We start from the raw sequence: 17,651 nt of genomic DNA, 5'->3' as shown, positions 1-17,651 counted from the left end.
TAAAGTTTGATTTAATTGGACCTTGCTGTTCAGGAAGCAACCCTGCAGAAAAAACACAAATAATTGGGACCGCACATAAGTTGAGCTCAAAGTATTGGCCCGAGCAGAAAGTCAGTCATGGTCACGACTGGGCCTGGATCACAGCAGCAGTATTGTGAAGATTTCAGCCGCAACATTGCATTGGGCTCTGTTCACAAGTCAGCGGTCAAGATAGATAGCTGACTCAACAAAATCCAACATTGCCCTTGACAGTCCAGTCAGTTGGTTCATCTGGTGCACAGAAAATCAATAAAACTTCCACAGATCTTTGAGCCTATATGTTACATTTTTGACCAGCCTGTCATATGGAACCATGTCAGAAGCTTTGCTGAAACCCATGTCGACCAAATCAATCGCACTGTCTAAATCAAGCAGCTTCTGACTACCTCTTCAGAAAATGTGATCAGCCTAGCCAGACATGACCTTCCATTCCTCGATTAAGCTCTGCCATTCTAAACAAAGGATAATATTGTCCCATAGAAGGGCATCTTACTTCTGCCAAAGGGTACCTTACCTCCACCAACGGATAACTTGCCTCTTCCGAAGTATCTCTCCCAAAGGTGCCCCAGCACCATATCTCCAATAACGGCTACCCAAACGAATCCGCGAGTCTTCAAACTGCTCTGACCAGGTCTAACCTGCACCCTTCCTGTCTGAGCCACCTACCTCACCAAAATCCCAGGAGAGGCGGCAGCTGCTGGTGTATATTGGCACCTGCCCCCGGTAGCATGGTGGTTAGCATAAATGCTTCACAGCTCCAGGGTCCCAGGTTCGATTCCCGGCTGGGTCACTGTCTGTGCGGAGTCTGCACGTCCTCCCCGTGTGTGCGTGGGTTTCCTCCGGGTGCTCCGGTTTCCTCCCACAGTCCAAAGATGTGCGGGTTAGGTGGATTGGCCATGCTAAATTGCCCGTAGTGTCGTAAAAAGTAAGGTTAAGGGGGGGTTGTTGGGTTACGGGTATAGGGTGGATATGTGGGTTTGAGTAGGGTGATCATTGCTCGGCACAACATCGAGGGCCGAAGGGCCTGTTCTGTGCTGTACTGTTCTATGTTCTATGTGCAATTTAGAACCCGCCCACATTCTCCTCTCCATACATTCCCCCCCCCCCCCCTCTCCCCCCCCCCCCCCCCCCCACACACACACCCCATTCCCCCCCCTCCATGTGGAAATGGCAGAGGTGGACTCAGGAGTGGAGCGTCTGGATTTGGGCCTCTACCGTAACTTCACCTCAGACTACCAGCCATTCTGGAAGCAGTTTTAAATGTGTGGATAAATTCTGGGAGAGCCAGAAACTTGAACAAGAGAGCGGAATCTGCAATGCTGATTTCTCCTCACGATCGGGAGCTTAACGACTTCTGTTTTTGCTCTGTTCACTGCACCTGTTAACCCATAAATCAGTACCGGCCACGCCGAAATAGCACAGTGAAATGGAATTTTACATACCATAAAACGGACCAGAGGAAATTAACACCTGGAATAATTTCACTGTTTTATTTTTCCATGTTCTTTAGCTCTGAAGTAATTAATCAACGTGGCACTCATTGCTTGGCTGTGAGTCTCTATTCTTTAGGGGAGAAAATAGTCTTTTAATCTCTGTCGTTGCTGAAGGCTGATACATTTTATACACATGTTCTCAGGTCCTTAATGCACAGATTGAGTTGGATAGCTCACCTGCATCCACATTATCCATTGCTCTCAGGATACTGAAAAACCTCACTGATTCTTCACCTCATTTTTCACTTCTGCAACAGAAATATGTGTCTGCTGCACCTCTTCATGATGTAGTAACTCGGAGGTTATGTTGCCGGACTAGTAATCCAGAGGCCTGGGCTAATGAGCTGGAAAGGTGAGTACAGATTCCATCCAGGCAGCTGTGCAATTCAAATTCAATTCATTAAATAAATCGAATTAAAAGCTGGTACCGTTAATAGTGCAGCTATCAGATTGTTGTAACAACCCTATCTGGTTCACCAATATCCTCTGGGAAAGCAAATCTGCCGGCCTTACGCGGTCTGGCCTACATGTGACTCCAGACCCACAGCAATGTGGCTGACTCTTAACTTCCCTCTGAAGGCCTCATGGCCTTCAGGATGCGCGACGACGCAGAATTGCCGAGGAGAAACTGATAGCAACGTTCCACACACATGAGTACGGCCTCAACCGGGATCATGGATTCATGTCTCATTACATTCACCCCCCCCACCATCTGGGCCTGGGCTTGCGAAATCCTACCAACTGTCCTGGCTTGAGACAATTCGCACCTCTTTAACCTGTGATTATCCCTCTCTCCAGCCGCCCCGTCTGGACCTGTAAAGACTTAATTACCTGCAAAGACTCGCATTCAAAGTATCGTCTTGCATCATTGGCCTTGTCTATATATGTGGTTGTGGAACCCACCTCTTCATTCACCTGAGGAAGGAGCTGCTCTCCGAAAGCTAGTGATTCGAAACAAACCTGTTAGACTTTAACCTGATGTTGCAAGACTTCTTATTGTCCCTCTGGAACGGTTCAGCAAGCTACTTGGTTCTGCTGAAGAAAATGGTTCCCCTCTGACTTTGCAAGGGAAATCAGAGATGGACATGAAATAACAGCCCCGCCAATAATATACATGTTCCACGAATGAATTGAAAAGATTCTGGGAGCTCTAAGTTTCAGATTTGCCTGCTCCCTGTTCCCCCTCAAGTGCGTTCATGACATTTTGAAATTCCGAAAATTGCTTATATTAGGAGAAATCATGTCACATGTTGTACAGAAAATAACCAATTCAATTTCCTGATTTCTGTAATGTGGAGATGCCGCCATTGGACTGGCGTGAGCACAGTAAGAAGTCTTGCAACACCAGGTTAAAGTCCAACAAGTTTATTTGGAATCACGAGCTTTCAGAGCGTAGCTCCTTCATCAGGCGAGTGAAGAGGTGGGTTACGCAAACACAGCATATATAGACAAAGCCAATTATTCAAGACAATACTTTGAATGCGAGGCTTTGCAGGCAATTAAGCCTTTACGGGTCCAGATGGTGCGACTGGAGACAGGGTAAAGAGGTGTGAATTGTCTCAAGCCAGGACAGTTGGTAGGATTTTGCAAGCCCAGGTCAGATGGTGGGGGGTTAAATGTAGTGAGACATGAATTCAAGGTCCCGGTTGAGGAACTTGGCTATCAGTTTCTGCTCGGCGATTCTGCGTTGCCGGGCGTCCTGAAGGCCGCCTTGGAGAACGTTTACCTGAAGATCATATGCTGCGACAACGGATGAACGGACATCGCGTGACAATCACCGGGCAGGAATGTTCCCTTCTAGTCGGGGATCAATTCAGCAGTCAAGGGCATTCAGCCTCTCACCTTCAGGTAAGCACAGCGCAGTGTTACCCAGGACTGAGATGTCTTGACACATGGCCCTGAATCCTTGCCTCAGGCTTTCCACCATGGATGCCACCCTTTCAGGGTTGACTTGGGTGCCATGCCTTGTCGGTACCATCTCCGGCAGCTATCAGATTGTTGTAACATTGCATTGGACTCTGTTCACAAGTCAGCGGTCTTGTGGTTGCATTGGACTCTCACTTCCTTGGCACCATGCCAAACTCCATGTCAGCCACAGCTCACTCCTTGGCCACCCCCATGGGTTCCATGGCCCTCTCTTCAAAGGATGTGTGGATCCATATGTCAGGCATGCCGTCACCTGTCTTCCGATGCTCCCTTTGATTATGGCCTTCTTTATTCTTGGGGACACAGGGAGACACCGACACACCAGTGTTAGGGTGGGGTTTCTAGCTGTTACCATATGGGTCATCAAGGCTTGTGGCCAAAGCGGACAAGACATGTGTTGGGGGGTTCCTGGAGGGGTTGTGAGGAACAGGCTGGTAATAGTGTGTCAGGTGTCAGGGGTCAAGAACGGGAGTCATGCCAGGGTCACACAGGTGGTTACTCACCCGAGCTGCTCAAAGGAGGTCATACATCTTCTTCCATGCTGATCGACTTGTTGAGGCTGCCAACCGTCACTGTGTCTGCCACCTCATCCCGGGCTTTATTCATAACAACTGGCCTTTATCTACTCCCCACCCTGGGAAAGAGGGTGTCCCTCCTCTCCTCAATGGCGCCCAACATCCTGTGGACGTCTGCATCAAGGAAGCCATCTTCACGGCTGGGGAACCGGGATTCGGGTGGGCTGCATGGTGGGCTATTTGCATCAATGGAATCACGCCTCCCCGCCGCTCTTTGTGGCAGCACGAAAATGTTCCGAGTTTCTGCTGGTGGGAGCAGCTGGTCTGCAATGGGGAATCGGCCCCTTCACCCCAATCAATCATTTAAAATCTGATATTGATAAATTTTCGCTCGACAAGGATATAAAAGCATAAAAGTTGGGTAAGTGGAGTTAGGATAGTGAGCAGATCAGATCGAATGGTGACGCTGGCTAGGAGGGCTGAATGGTCTTATTGCTGTTACAATGCTCCCTCAGCAGAATTGGCTTTCCTCCCAGGACCACCTGCAGAGACCCACCCGGAAATTTGGAAGTCCTTCAGCTGCTGTTTCCCACTCCCTCAGCGTTAACCTGCTGCTGCACTTCAGATATTGCAAACCTGTTTATTCTCCGTGATGCTCAGGGAGTGATAATAATAATAATCTTTATTAGTGTCACAAGTAGGCCGACATTAACACTGCAATGAAGTTACTGAGCGAGAATTCAGAATGTCCGATTCACCTAACCAGCACGTCTTTCGGGACTTGTGGGAGGAAACCGGAGCACCCGGAGGAAACCCACGCAGACACGTTGGAGTGAAGCAGTTTGCACTCCTTCCGATTGCCTTCCTGATCATTCCGGGAAAGTTAAAGCATAATACTGGGACAAAAGAGAATCCCAACCAATTTTATAAATTCCTGTCTGTTTCAAATATGCAGTAGAGGCATCATTCATCGTTTGTATTCCTCCTCCCCTTAACTTTAGCCATCTCCATTGCCTACCATCTCTCACCAGTTGGTCGAAAAAAGTGATCTGAGTGAGTGTGTGTGGGGAGAGGTTCCACGCTTTTATCAATTCTGCAGCAAAGATATTCTCAGCTCTGTGATCAATGATTGGTGTCATGTAGAGAGAGCCTATAGCAGAATGGTAGCAATACACAGACAAGCCCTTCTTCCCAGTAGTCAGGAATCCATGGAAAGCAACACCTGGTGAGCGGCTTGTGGGTGGATCGTTGCTAGAGATGGTCTTCTCCAAACAAGACACTTTCCCTTGATGTGGAATACAGGCTGACACAACTGCGTCCACCTCAAATCTATCCCCGGGCTCAGCAGAAATTGGAAGATGGTCGGTGGACCTTCTCGATACCTTGAAATTTCCTGGGCGGGATTCTCCGACCCCCCGCCGGGTGCCGTATTCTCCGGCGCCTTTTTTCGGGCGGGGGCAGGATTCACACCATGCCGGTTGGGGGCCGTTGGCAGCGCTCCCCTCCCCCCCCGGCGATTCTCCGGGCCCCGATTGGCCGAGCTGCCGTATGTTTTTGGCTCGTCCCGCCGGCGTGTGCTACGCATGATCCCACACTGCGGGACCTGGCAGGTAAGTCGGTGGGGGCGGTCCTTGGGGGTGGGGGAGGGGCGCACGGGGGATCCGACCCCAGGGGGGTCCCCCACGGTGGCCTGGCCTGCGATTGGGGCCCACCGATCTGAGGGCGAGCCTGGTCCGTGGGGTCACAACTTCCATCCATGCCAGCCCCTGAAGGGCTCCGCCATGGCCGGCGAGGAGAAAAGAACTCCCTGCGCATGCGGCAAAATACGCTTGCCGGTCTGCGCATGCGCGGAATCACGCCGGCCATTCTGCGCTTGCGCGAGGTCACGCCGGCCCTTCGGCGCCGGCTGGAGTGGCGCCAACCCCTGCGGCGGCCACCTAGCCCCCGAAAGTGCAGAGAATTCCGCATTTCCGGGGGCTGGTGACGCCGGAGTGGTTGGCGCCGGTTCTCCCGCCGGCATGGGGACTCAGTCCCCAGAAGGGAGAATCCCGCTGCCTTTGTTTTACTTGCAAAGGAAACCTTTTATTTTTACCCCCACTGTCTAATATCAGTGGATTGAAATCATCGATAGCTCGAAAACACTTAACTCAATACAAACGAGTTTAGAACCAAAGAATTGAAGAACCACAGAATCCTTACAGTGCAGAATGAGGCCATGCGGCCCATCGAGTCTGCACCGACCTCCTGAAAGAGTACCCTTCCGAGGCCCACTACCCCCGCCCGATCATCGGAATCCCCCTTAACCTACACATCACTGGACTCTAAGAGGTGAATTTATCATGACCAATCCATTCAACCGGCACATCTTTGAACGTTGGGGTTTACCATAGTTACAGCAACTGATGAGAGTTTTAGGGTCAGTCCTGGGAGTGAGGAACTATGTTAAACATGAACATACAAACAAACGAATGAGGAGCAGGAGGAGGCCATTCGGTCCCTCAAGCTTGTTCCCCCACTCAATAAGATCTGGCTTTTCCAATTGTAATCTCAATTCCACATTCTGCCATCCCTGGTAACCTTTGATTCCCTTGTTAGTCAGGAACCTGTCCACCTCCGCCTTAAATATATTCAATGACCCACAGCCTCCGGTGGCCCCCTGGGGAAGAGAGCTCCGAATATTCACGGCCCTCTGATAGAAAAAATTATTTTCATCTCTATCTGGGTAGCACAGGGGCTAGTCCTGTGGCTTCCCAGCGCCAGGGTCCCAGGTTCGATTCCCGGCTTGGGTTACTGTGCAGAGGCTGCACGTTCTCCCCGTGTCTGCGTGGGTTTCCTCCGGGTGCTCCGGTTTCCTCCCACAAGTCCCGAAAGACGTGCTTGTTAGGTGAATTGGACATTCTGAATTCTCCCTCCATGTACCCGAACAGGCGCCGGAATGTGGCGACTAGGGGATTTTCACAGTAACTTAATTGCAGTGTTGATGTAAGCCGACGTGTGACAGTAAAGATTATTATTAATTAATCTTAAATGGGAGACTCCTTGGGCGGGATTCTATATTCCGCCGCTCCGGTTTTCAGCTGGCAGGATTCTCCGTCTCGCCAGCTGGCAAATGGAGTTTCCCAGTGTGGGCAGCCCCACGTCATCGGGAAATCCCCGGGCGTGGGTACGCTGCCTGACTGTGGAGAATCCAGCCCCTTCATTTTAAATTGTGTCCCCAGGTTTTTGCCTCTCACACAGGAGGAAGCATCCTCTCTGTCATGATATGCACTCATGCACATAATGAGATACAGACAGGCAGTGACAGACACCCAGTACAGCCAATCAACACACAGGACAGAACACAGCCAATCACCAGGCAGAACACTAGAAGGTGGTCTCCCACTATAAGACACACGGGGCATCAACACTCCGCCTCTTTCCACTTGTGACAACTGTAGGGACAGTCATGGTGTATATATCAGTTAGCACCTTCTACACGTGGCTCAGAGCTAGTCTGGTCTAGTTAGTTATAGTAAGCACGCTTAGATTAGTAGAGTGTCAAACCCACAGCAAACTGTGTGCACTGCTTAACACGTTCAGTAAAGCGTATTGAACTAACATCACAGTTTGGAGTCTACTTTCAAGTACAACTGCATCCAGTTGCAACCCGTGTTACCCCAGGGTGAATAACACAACACTCTCAGAATTCACCCTGTGAAGTCCCCTCAGGATCTTGTTTGTTTCAATAAGATCACCTCTCGGTCTTCTACACTACAATAGATACAGGCCCAACCTGTCCAACCTCTCCTCACAAGATATCCCACCCCATTCAAGGAATGAGTTGAGTGAAACCCCTCTGAATTACTTCCTATCTTTTCCAAAAATAAGGAGACCAAAACCATGCACAACAAATCCCCTGTACAACTGTTCCATTATATCCCTACTTTTATATTCCATTCCCCTTGCAATAGATGACCACATTCCTGTTGTGTATTCGTGGTGCTTCTCATGGTTCCTCACAAGCAGCCAGGCAGTGGAACAGGGGCACTTTAGGGGACCGACCACGTGACGATTTCGGAGACCCCGCCATCAGCCATTTGCACGGGCAAGCGGGCAGTGCAACATCGCAGCCAGCAGCTGCAGCATCTCTTCAATAAAGCTCTTTGCGTGTTTGAAACTCTGAGGCCTTCCGTCTTGACTTTAAAATCACCGCATTAAAAAAACTGCTGAGGAGGCGGGCACCTGGAAAGAAAAATAAACAATTACAACCATCGGGACACGGAAATGAGGATTGTAGCCATTGGAGGAAATGAAAAATCATTGAGGAACCTGAAGGAAACAACTTTGGAAAGAAGCTTGCAGCATGCTCCGCCTGACACGATCTGTAACAGTACCGGGGCCACCGTGAGTCGCAAATACTCTGCAACAACAGCATCATAGAATCATAGGATCCCTCCAGTTCAAAAGGAGGCCTTTCAGCCTATCGCGTCTGCACCGACCCTACCTAGGCCCACACCCCCGCCCTATCGATGTAACCCCACCTAACCTGCATACTGAGGGTCCATTGTACCATGGCCAATCCACCCAACCCGCACATCTTTGGAATGTGGGAGGGAACCGGAGCACCCGGAGGAAACCCACGCAGACACGGGGAGAATCTGCAGACTCCTGCACAGGCACCCAAAACCGGAATCAAACCCGGTTCCCTGGCACTGTGAGGCAGCAGTGCTAACCACTGTGCCACCGTGCCGCCCACTGTCTACCCGACGCTCACTTGAAATGGACTGAAGTTGCCATTGTGAAGGCAACGTCAGCCGAGGGAACAATTGAGAGATTGGGGGGGGGGGGGGGGGTTGGGGTTGGGGGGAGTGTGGGGGGAGGGGGGACATGGGGACAAGGCAAGATGCCCTGTTTGTCATCAGGGTCAAGAGGTTCTGGCAAGGAACTTTACCACAAGTGAAACGTGGATACCTGCCACCATTTTAGCACAAACAGGGCCCTTTTCCTACCCCCTGAAAACCCGAGACGATATAAATTGGAGGAGACTTACGGATCAACGTTTGCCAATAAGAACTAATCTGCCAGAGACAGAACCGACAGAGAGTCCCAATCCAGCTGTGCCAAGTGATGGCCTGGACCTTCCCAATCCAGCTGTGCCAAGTGATGGCCTGGACCTTCCCAATCCAGCTGTGCCAGGTGACGGCCTGGACCTTCCCAATCCAGCTGTGCCAAGTGATGGCCTGGACCTTCCCAATCCAGCTGTGCCAAGTGATGGCCTGGACCTTCCCAATCCAGCTGTGCCAAGTGACGGCCTCGACCTTCCAAATCCAGCTGTGCCAGGTGACAGCCTCGATCTTCCCAATCCAGCTGTGCCAGGTGACGGCCTCGATCTTCCCAATCCAGCTGTGCCAGGTGACGGCCTCGACCTTCCCAATCCAGCTGTGCCAGGTGACGGCCTCGACCTTCCCAATCCAGCTGTGCCAGGTGACGGCCTCGACCTTCCCAAGAACCTGACACTAATTGAGCCAATTGGGGAAAGCAGTGCATCAGTTGGGGACCGGACACCGGGTCAACCTCCCATTCTACGTCTACCCCGTTAAGATGATCACCGACGACGTCAAAGCCAAGCCAAGGGGCAGCACGGTAGCATAGTGGTTAGCACAATTGCTTCACAGCTCCAGGGTCCCAGGTTCGATTCCCGGCTTGGGTCACTGTCCATGCGGAGTCTGCACGTTCTCCCCGTGTCTGCGTGGGTTTCCTCCGGGTGCTCCGGTTTCCTCCCACAGTCCAAAGATGTGCAGGTTAGGTGGATTGGCCATGCTAAATTGCCCTTGGTGTCCAAAATTTCCCTTAGTGTTGGGTGGGGTTACTGGGTTATGGGGATAGAGGGGAGGTGTGGGCTTGGGTAGGGGCTCTTTCCAAGAGCCAGTGCAGACTCGATGGGCTGAATGGTCTCCTTCTGCACTGTAAATTCCATGAAAATTCTGTTAAAGACAACGGAGGTTGCGGCCAGCACTAAACGGCTGGGGTTCGTCGACAAGCAGACAGAACGATGGCCTGCGAAGCCTTTGGCGTATTGACTGTTGTTGTTGATTGATTGTCAATGTTATACTCTTTATTGCGTCGGGGATCTTTGAGTTAAGGTGGGCGGAGAATGTTGTGTATTTCTAGTGCTTCCGCGCTAGCAACATTGCAGTGGAACGGGGGATCTTTTAAGAGGCCGGCCACGTGACATCATCGGCGACATCGGCTACTTACCCTTGCAGACGCATCACCGCAGCCCGTGGCGTTAACATCTCCTGAATAAAGGCCCTCATTTCTGAGAACCTCTGACGCCTGCAGACTTTTGATTTTAAAACCAGCACAGTTCTATTTGCCAATCGCTTGCTGTACCTGCGTGCTGACGTTTCTGCGATTCAGATGCCAGGGCACCCTGATCCCTCTGTACCTCTGCACACTCCCTCCATTTAAATGATTATGCTACTTTTCTATTCCCCCAGCTTTTGATGCCAATTCAAAACGTGCTTCCCGCGTGTGGCACATGAAATGTGGGCTTTCTGTCAAAGCCAATAGGATGGAGGTCACGTGTCCCTGACTTTAACATCAAAGGGAAATGGCTGGTGTGTCCAACACGGCCTCAATGTAAGAGACTGACACTCTCTTCAGTTCTGCCATCCAAGTGCTAATTTCATTATTTATAAATGAACCAAGGGCGCTGTTCCAAACTATACGTTAAGGTGTTGAAATGTATTTATTTTAATTTATTATTTATTGTCGGTGTGGTTTATTAAATAAATGGTATACACCACCTCACTGAAGAACTGCTAGACTGAGGAGCTGACTTCAATAATGGAGGGTTAAACGTCTATACGATGCAAACCTCTGCAAAATTAGAGGAGGAAATCAGTGACTTCAAATTAACCATAGATGGTGCTAGAATACCAAAAATTACTTTCTCTACTCTCGAGCAACAGACAATTGCTAACACAGTCCAGATGGTGTGTGCCTAGTTCTAATTTTATACAGTGGCACAGTTTTGCCGACTGGTTTTATAGTATGAATCTTTATTGTCACAAGTGGGCTAACATTAACACTGCAATGAAGTTACTGTGAAAGTCCCCTAGTCGCCACATTTAGGCGCCTGTTCGGGTACACAGAGGGAGAATTCAGAATGACCAATTCACCTAACAGCACGTCTTTCGGGACTTATGGGAGGAAACCGGAGCACCCGGAGGAATCCCACTCAGACATGGGGAGAACATACAGACTGCGCACAGTGAACCAAGCCGGGAATCGAACCCGGGACAGTGCTGACCACTGTGCTACCGTGCTGCTGTAAAGACTTTCAGTAAAGACTTGCATTTATATAGAACCTTGCACGACCTCAGGATGTCCCAAAGTACTTTATAGCCAATGGCGTAAATTTGTAGTGTGGCCACTGTTGCAGTGCGGGAACGTGGCGGCCCATTTGCGCACAGCAAGCTCCCACAAGCAGCACTGTGAGAAGCAGCTTTCTTTTTAAAGAGTGATGTTATTTGAAGGGCATCTTTTGGCCCAGGATAATGGGCGCTCGATTTCTTCCAAATTGTGGCCGAAAAGGCCATTAATGATGGGTTTTTACAACAATCAAAAAATGCCATCATTCAATTTTTAATTCCGGATTTTTCAAATCTAAATCTCTGCCATGGTGGGATTCAAACGCGGGTCCCCAGAGGATTACCCTGGGTCTCTGGATTGCTAGTCTAGTGACAATACCACTTACACCACTGCCTCCCCATTAAAATTAAATTGTTTTTCCTTTGTAAGAAACAGTAGGATCGATTTTCATCTCAAGTGAGTTTCGGGTAGATCAGCAATGTGACACGTACACATTCTCGACCATGGCTTTCAGTTCTGAGCTATTTAGGGAAAAGAGGTAGATGGACCAGGGGAGCTCAGAGAGGGAATTCCCGAGTTTATGACCGAGGCAGCATACGGCACAGTCGGGAGTGGTGGGGTGCTTCAAATTGGGGATGGGGGGGCAGCACGGTAGCACAGTGGTTTGCACTGTGGCTTCACAGCGGCAGAGTCCCAGGTTAGATTCCCCGCTGGGTCACTGTCCCCGTGTCTGCGTGGGTTTCCTCCGGGTGCTCCGGTTTCCTCCCACAGTCCAAAGACTTGCAGGTTAGGTGGATTGGCCGTGATAAATTGCCCGTCGTGACCAAAAGGGTTTAGGAGGGTTATTGAGCTACGGGGATAGGGTGGAAGTGAGGGCTGAAGTGGGTTGGTGCAGACTCGATGGGCCGAATGGCCTCCTTCTGCACTATATGTTCTATGTTCTCATATCCAGATTGGAAGAGTGCGGGAAGCTCTGAGGGTTGTCGGGCTAGAGGGTTTTACAGAATCAGAGACGACAAGGCCAGGTGGACGCTGAAAAGCAGGATGAGATTTTTAAAAATCGAGCACAGGGGTGACGGGTGAGCGCAACCTGGTGTGAGTTGGGTTCGGGTAGCGGAGTTTTGGATGAGTTTATGAAGGGATGCGTTCTCATTGAGAGGCTCTACCTCAAGTTACAAATGTGCAACTCAGAACGTCTCAAAATCCAAGGGGCAAGAGGATAGCACTGCTGCCTCACGGCGCTGAGGACCCGGGTTCGAATCCCGGCTCTGGCTCACTGTCTGTGTGGAGTTTGCGCTTTCTCCCCGTGTTGCCATGGGTTCCCCCCCCCCCCCAACAACCCAAAGATGTGCAGGGTAGGTGGATTGGCCACATTAAATTGCTCCTTAATTGGAAAAAATGAATTGGGTACTCTAAATTTAAAAAAATTTGGTCACAGTATGTCTTCACTCAGGGGAAAAGGTGCTTGTATAAATCTAGTTAAAACGCAAGTAAGGGCATTTCTGAGGGCAAGTATCCTCATTTTGGAGGGGTAATATATTCTTTCCTCTTTGTTGTAGCTCCCCTCCCCCCCCCCCCACACCTTTCCTAATGCTTCTCAAGCATACATATCTGGTGGATGAAAGGGTAAGGGAGACAATGTGCTCGCAAGGCACTGCCAAGTGACACTATTCATTGGTAACAAGAGGGACGCTTGATGATGGCTGCCTGGCAACAGTCAAGCTGAATTCTGGAACTCGGCACTTCCAGTGTCTGTTGGCTCCAGTGTTAAGTGGGGCAGCTTTGGAATGGATTTGCGAAAAAATAATTGCAGAAAAATCAATGCTTTAATTCCACTAAAATATGCATTCGCAACCAAACTCCATCGGAAAATTTTGATACAATCCATGCATTGTAGTTCATAAGATCGTGCAATGGGGCACGCAAACAGTTAGAGTTTCCAAAGAAGGTTGAATGCCTGTGGTTTATCAATTCAAAGCTGCAAAATAGGATTAACAATACCGCTGGTTAACTAAGGCTTTGATGCTCTATGCGACAGAAGGCACACTGTCAGGGTGCTACACTGTCAGTGTCACAATAAGGTAATGACAGTTAGATGAAAAGAGATGAGAGGCGGTTTGTGTAGAGCACAATTGCTAGTTGGGCTGAATGGCCTGTTTCTGTGCTGTGAATACTATCTCATGAGGATATCTGCTCTCTGCACTCAGTTTTTTTTTTCACTCAAAGGGCCATGAGGCCCCAGAACTCTCTCCCTCAAAATGGGGAGGCAGCAGAGTCTTTGATCAGCTGTGATCTTATTGAATGGCGGAGCAGGCTCGAGGGGCCGAAACGCCTAATCCTGTTCCTAATCCCTGCGCATATGTATGTTTGCATGTCATTCTTGTAGATCAGTACCCAAGTGGCTATCTCCAAAAACCAGCTTTAAAAATTCAAATTATCAGTGGAGGATGTGTGAGGTGATTCATCCAGCAATCGGGTCACAGGTTTTCAACAACCTGCTTTCTAAAACTAAATACAAAGCTCCCTGCAACCGGAGGCCAGTTTGTTGCTATGCCTCGGTTGTGTCATTTTCAAATGCCTCGCACAGTTGTGTGCCAGTGCCATTATTTCTTAAAAATAAATTGAGAGTACCCAATTTATTTTTTCCAATTAAGGGGCAATTTAGCGTGGACAATCCACCTACTCTGCACATCTTTGGGTTGTGGGGGCGAAACCCACGCAGACACTGGGAGAATGTGCAAACTCCACACGGACAGTGACCCAGAGCCGGGATTCGAACCTGGGACCTCGGCGCCGTGAGCAGCAGGGCTAACCCACTGTGCCACCGTGCTGCCCTCCAGTGCCATTACTGAGGGAAGTTTTTCTCTATTTTGTTTTGTAGTCGAGAGTTTTTCACCAGGACATATTAATATATTTCTATCGTGTATTGTGTAGCGAGAATATCAGAGCTTGTTTACACTTGAATGGTCTGAACTGTTTTTGCTTCAATGCTTCTGCACTTTGTGAATCTTTAAGATTGCTTTATAGATTGCAACTGGGTAGAATTCCTAATGATGTGGGATAAATACTTAAAATGGGAGAAGATGTACCGGACTATGATATTCAGGGCTTGGGAAGGGTGGGGGTAATGGTGGTGCAGGAATGAACGGGGGACACTAATTGGGTAGCCCTGGAAAAGAGATAGCACAGGCCCGACGGGCTAACTGGCCTTCCTTTGGCCCGTATCATTCTGTGAATCAATGAATAATGTTAATAAACATTGCCAATTATCGGAGACACAACCTGAATGTCAGAACTAAAGCCTTTCCCCCTTGGCCAATAAATATTTAAAGCTTTGCATCATTAAATGAAAAAAAAAACCCATAATCAATACATATGGGATATTTCCTGTTGTGAACTTGCTGAAGAGAGAGAGCAGCTCTCAAGGCAAGGAAGATCTATTAAAACTGGATCAGGAGAAGTACTTCAGAGAAGTAACTTTGATCGTGCACAACAAATCACATTCATTGCACCATAGCAAGCGTGCATCGGAATTCTACACACAAGACTATGACTTATTTTTGGGATCAATGCAGGGTGTCCATTTCTACATTCTACTGTAGTCGTATCATGGACTATTTGAGGCTTTCATGGGGTTTTCTATTCCGTAACTCGAAGTGCGCTGGTAAGAAAAATTGCTGACTTGACAAAGATTTCCTGAGGCGTGTTTCAAATGATGAAGCAACATAGGAATGAAACGAAAATGAAAATGGCTTATTGTCACGAGTAGGCTTCAGTGAAGTTACTGTGAAAAGCCCCTAGTCGCCACATTCCGGCGACTGTTCGAGGAGGCTGGTACGGGAATTGAACCGTGCTGCTGGCCTGCCTTGGTCTGCTTTAAAAGCCAGAGATTTAGCCCAGTGTGCTAAACCAGCCCCTATTAGCCATGTAGGATTTTCAACAGATTTTCTGGGGGGGGGGGGGGGGGGGGGGGGGGGCAGAAAGAGAGAGGAATGAAGGAATTTGTAAAGCACTTTTCTGAACCTCGGTGTGGTGATCATTCCTGTCAGGGCAACACAGCAGAGTAAGGGTCACCAGGACTGGGTGACCAATTGGGACTCAGAGAGGGGAATTGCCCTAGGGGGAGGAGTTCTCTGAGGCAGAGGCATTCCAGAACCAGCGGCAGACATGCTGCTGCTGTTGTAGATCCCCGTAGCTAAATCATTTGTTCTTCACTTCATTGTGGTCAACGTTGCAATGTAGGAATTGCGACAAGCAAATCGCGCCTGGTACGTCCGACAAAACATATGTGGTGATGGCCAGATAGTCTGTTTTACTGATGTTGGTTCAGGGAGAAATATTAGCTAGGACATCGGGGAGAACATCCTTGCTCCTCATTAAAATATTGCCCATGGGTCTTTTACCTCAACTTGAGAAGGAAGACGGGGCTTAGTTTAACATCTCTCCCAAGAGACGGCACCTCCAAGAGTGGCACGCTTATCAGACAAGATCATATGCTCATGAACCCCTGACCTTCTGACTCAGAGGAAGGCGAGCTACCCACTTCCCCACAGGCAGCACCTGTGGAAACTCGATAAGTTCTGTCCTCTGAGGAAATCACACCTCGGGTGGAGAAGGCTGAACTCTCCAGAACTTGGGGAGATTTACCAAAAGGCACAAAGATAGGCAAAATCCAAAAACAGGTCACTGAAGCCCAATTTCCACACTGACGAGAGGCTTTGATAAAATAGTTGAGTGTGAGAAAGGAGAAGGAAAAGGCAAGTCTGAATCAGTGAGAGAGGAGGCTGGAACAATCTGAGGTAGGTACAGGAGATGGTTGCATTCCGTGGCTAACTCATAACAAAACAAGAGCCAGCTATTGGGGACATGGACAACCAAAGAGCAATAGGTCTCCCCAATATTTCTGCCTCCTCTATCACTGTGACAGACCGACAATGACACCGCGGACTCATTAGCCATGTGATAGAAACATAGAAACATAGAACAGTACAGCACAGAACAGGCCGAGCAATGATCACCCTACTCAAGCCCACATATCCACCCTATATCAGTAACCCAACAACCCCCATTAACCTTATTTTTTAGGACACTAAGGGCAATTTAGCCTGGCCAATCCACCTAACCCGCACATCTTTGGACCATGGGAGGAAACCGGAGCACCCGGAGGAAACCCACGCAGACACGGGGAGGACGTGCAGACTCCGCACAGACAGTGACCCAGCCGGGAATCGAACCTGGGACCCTGGAGCTGTGAAGCATTGGTGCTAACCACCATGCTACCGTGCTGCCCTGTATTGTTATCGTTTGAGACTCAACCGTAACATCACGTGGCATCATTGAGGTTGCTCCTGGGGGGCAAGGGCTGTTCTATATTTTGATACAAGGAAGTGTTGAGATTGAGTTCCAGAGCTATGTTGGACTCAGAGCATCGACTCTGCCTCTCTCACCACAGATACTGCCAGACCTGCTGCATTTTCCCGTTTTATTTCAGATTTCCAGCATCCGCAGTATTTTGCTTTTACGTTGGCCAGTCAGTCGGGATTTAGCCGGTCTGGCCATTGTCCGGTTCCAGATTTCTTACCATCCGATTTGAATCCTCTGTCCGGGGCGGCACGGTAGCACAGTGGATAGCACAATTGCTTCACAACTCCAGGGTCCCAGGTTCGATTCCCGGCTTGGGTCACTGTTTGTGCGGAGTCTGCACGTTCTCCCCCTGTGTGCGTGGGTTTCCTCCGGGTGCTCCGGTTTCCTCCCACAGTCCAAAGACGTGCAGGTTATGTGGATTGGCCGTGATAAATTGCCCGTAGTGACAAAAAAGGTCAGGAGGGGATATCGGGTTACGGGGATAGGGTGGGAGTGAAGGCTTAAGTGGGTCGGTGCAGACTTGATGGGCCGAATGGCACTCTATGTTCTAAGTCCTGAAAGACGTGCTTGTTAAGTGATTTGGACATTCTGAATTCTCCTCAGTGTACCTGAACAGGTGCCGGAATGTGGCGACCAGGGGCTCTTCACAGTAACTTCATTGCAGTGTTAATGTAAGCCTACTTGTGACGCTAATAAAGATTATTATTTTTAATTATTACTTGCCTTTATAAAGCACCAACAGAGGCCTGTGCTTGTCCCTTTCCTTGTCTGAAGCTGCCTTGTTGTGTCGGAGCGTAAGTGCCAGGTTTGTTTTGATGTCATATTTCTCGTGTCCCGTCCATTTTATTTCCAGCCTATTTGGAAATGTTATTTATTTGAACCTCTGAATGGAATGACGCCAGCAGGTCCGTGGTGGTGTCACACTGGTGTGTGATTACGGCTCCCAAAACGCGCCACG

This window comes from Scyliorhinus canicula, chromosome 14 (genome assembly GCF_902713615.1).
Source record: "Scyliorhinus canicula chromosome 14, sScyCan1.1, whole genome shotgun sequence".
NCBI classification, from domain to species: Eukaryota; Metazoa; Chordata; class Chondrichthyes; order Carcharhiniformes; family Scyliorhinidae; genus Scyliorhinus; species Scyliorhinus canicula.
This window is presented reverse-complemented; position numbering follows the sequence as displayed.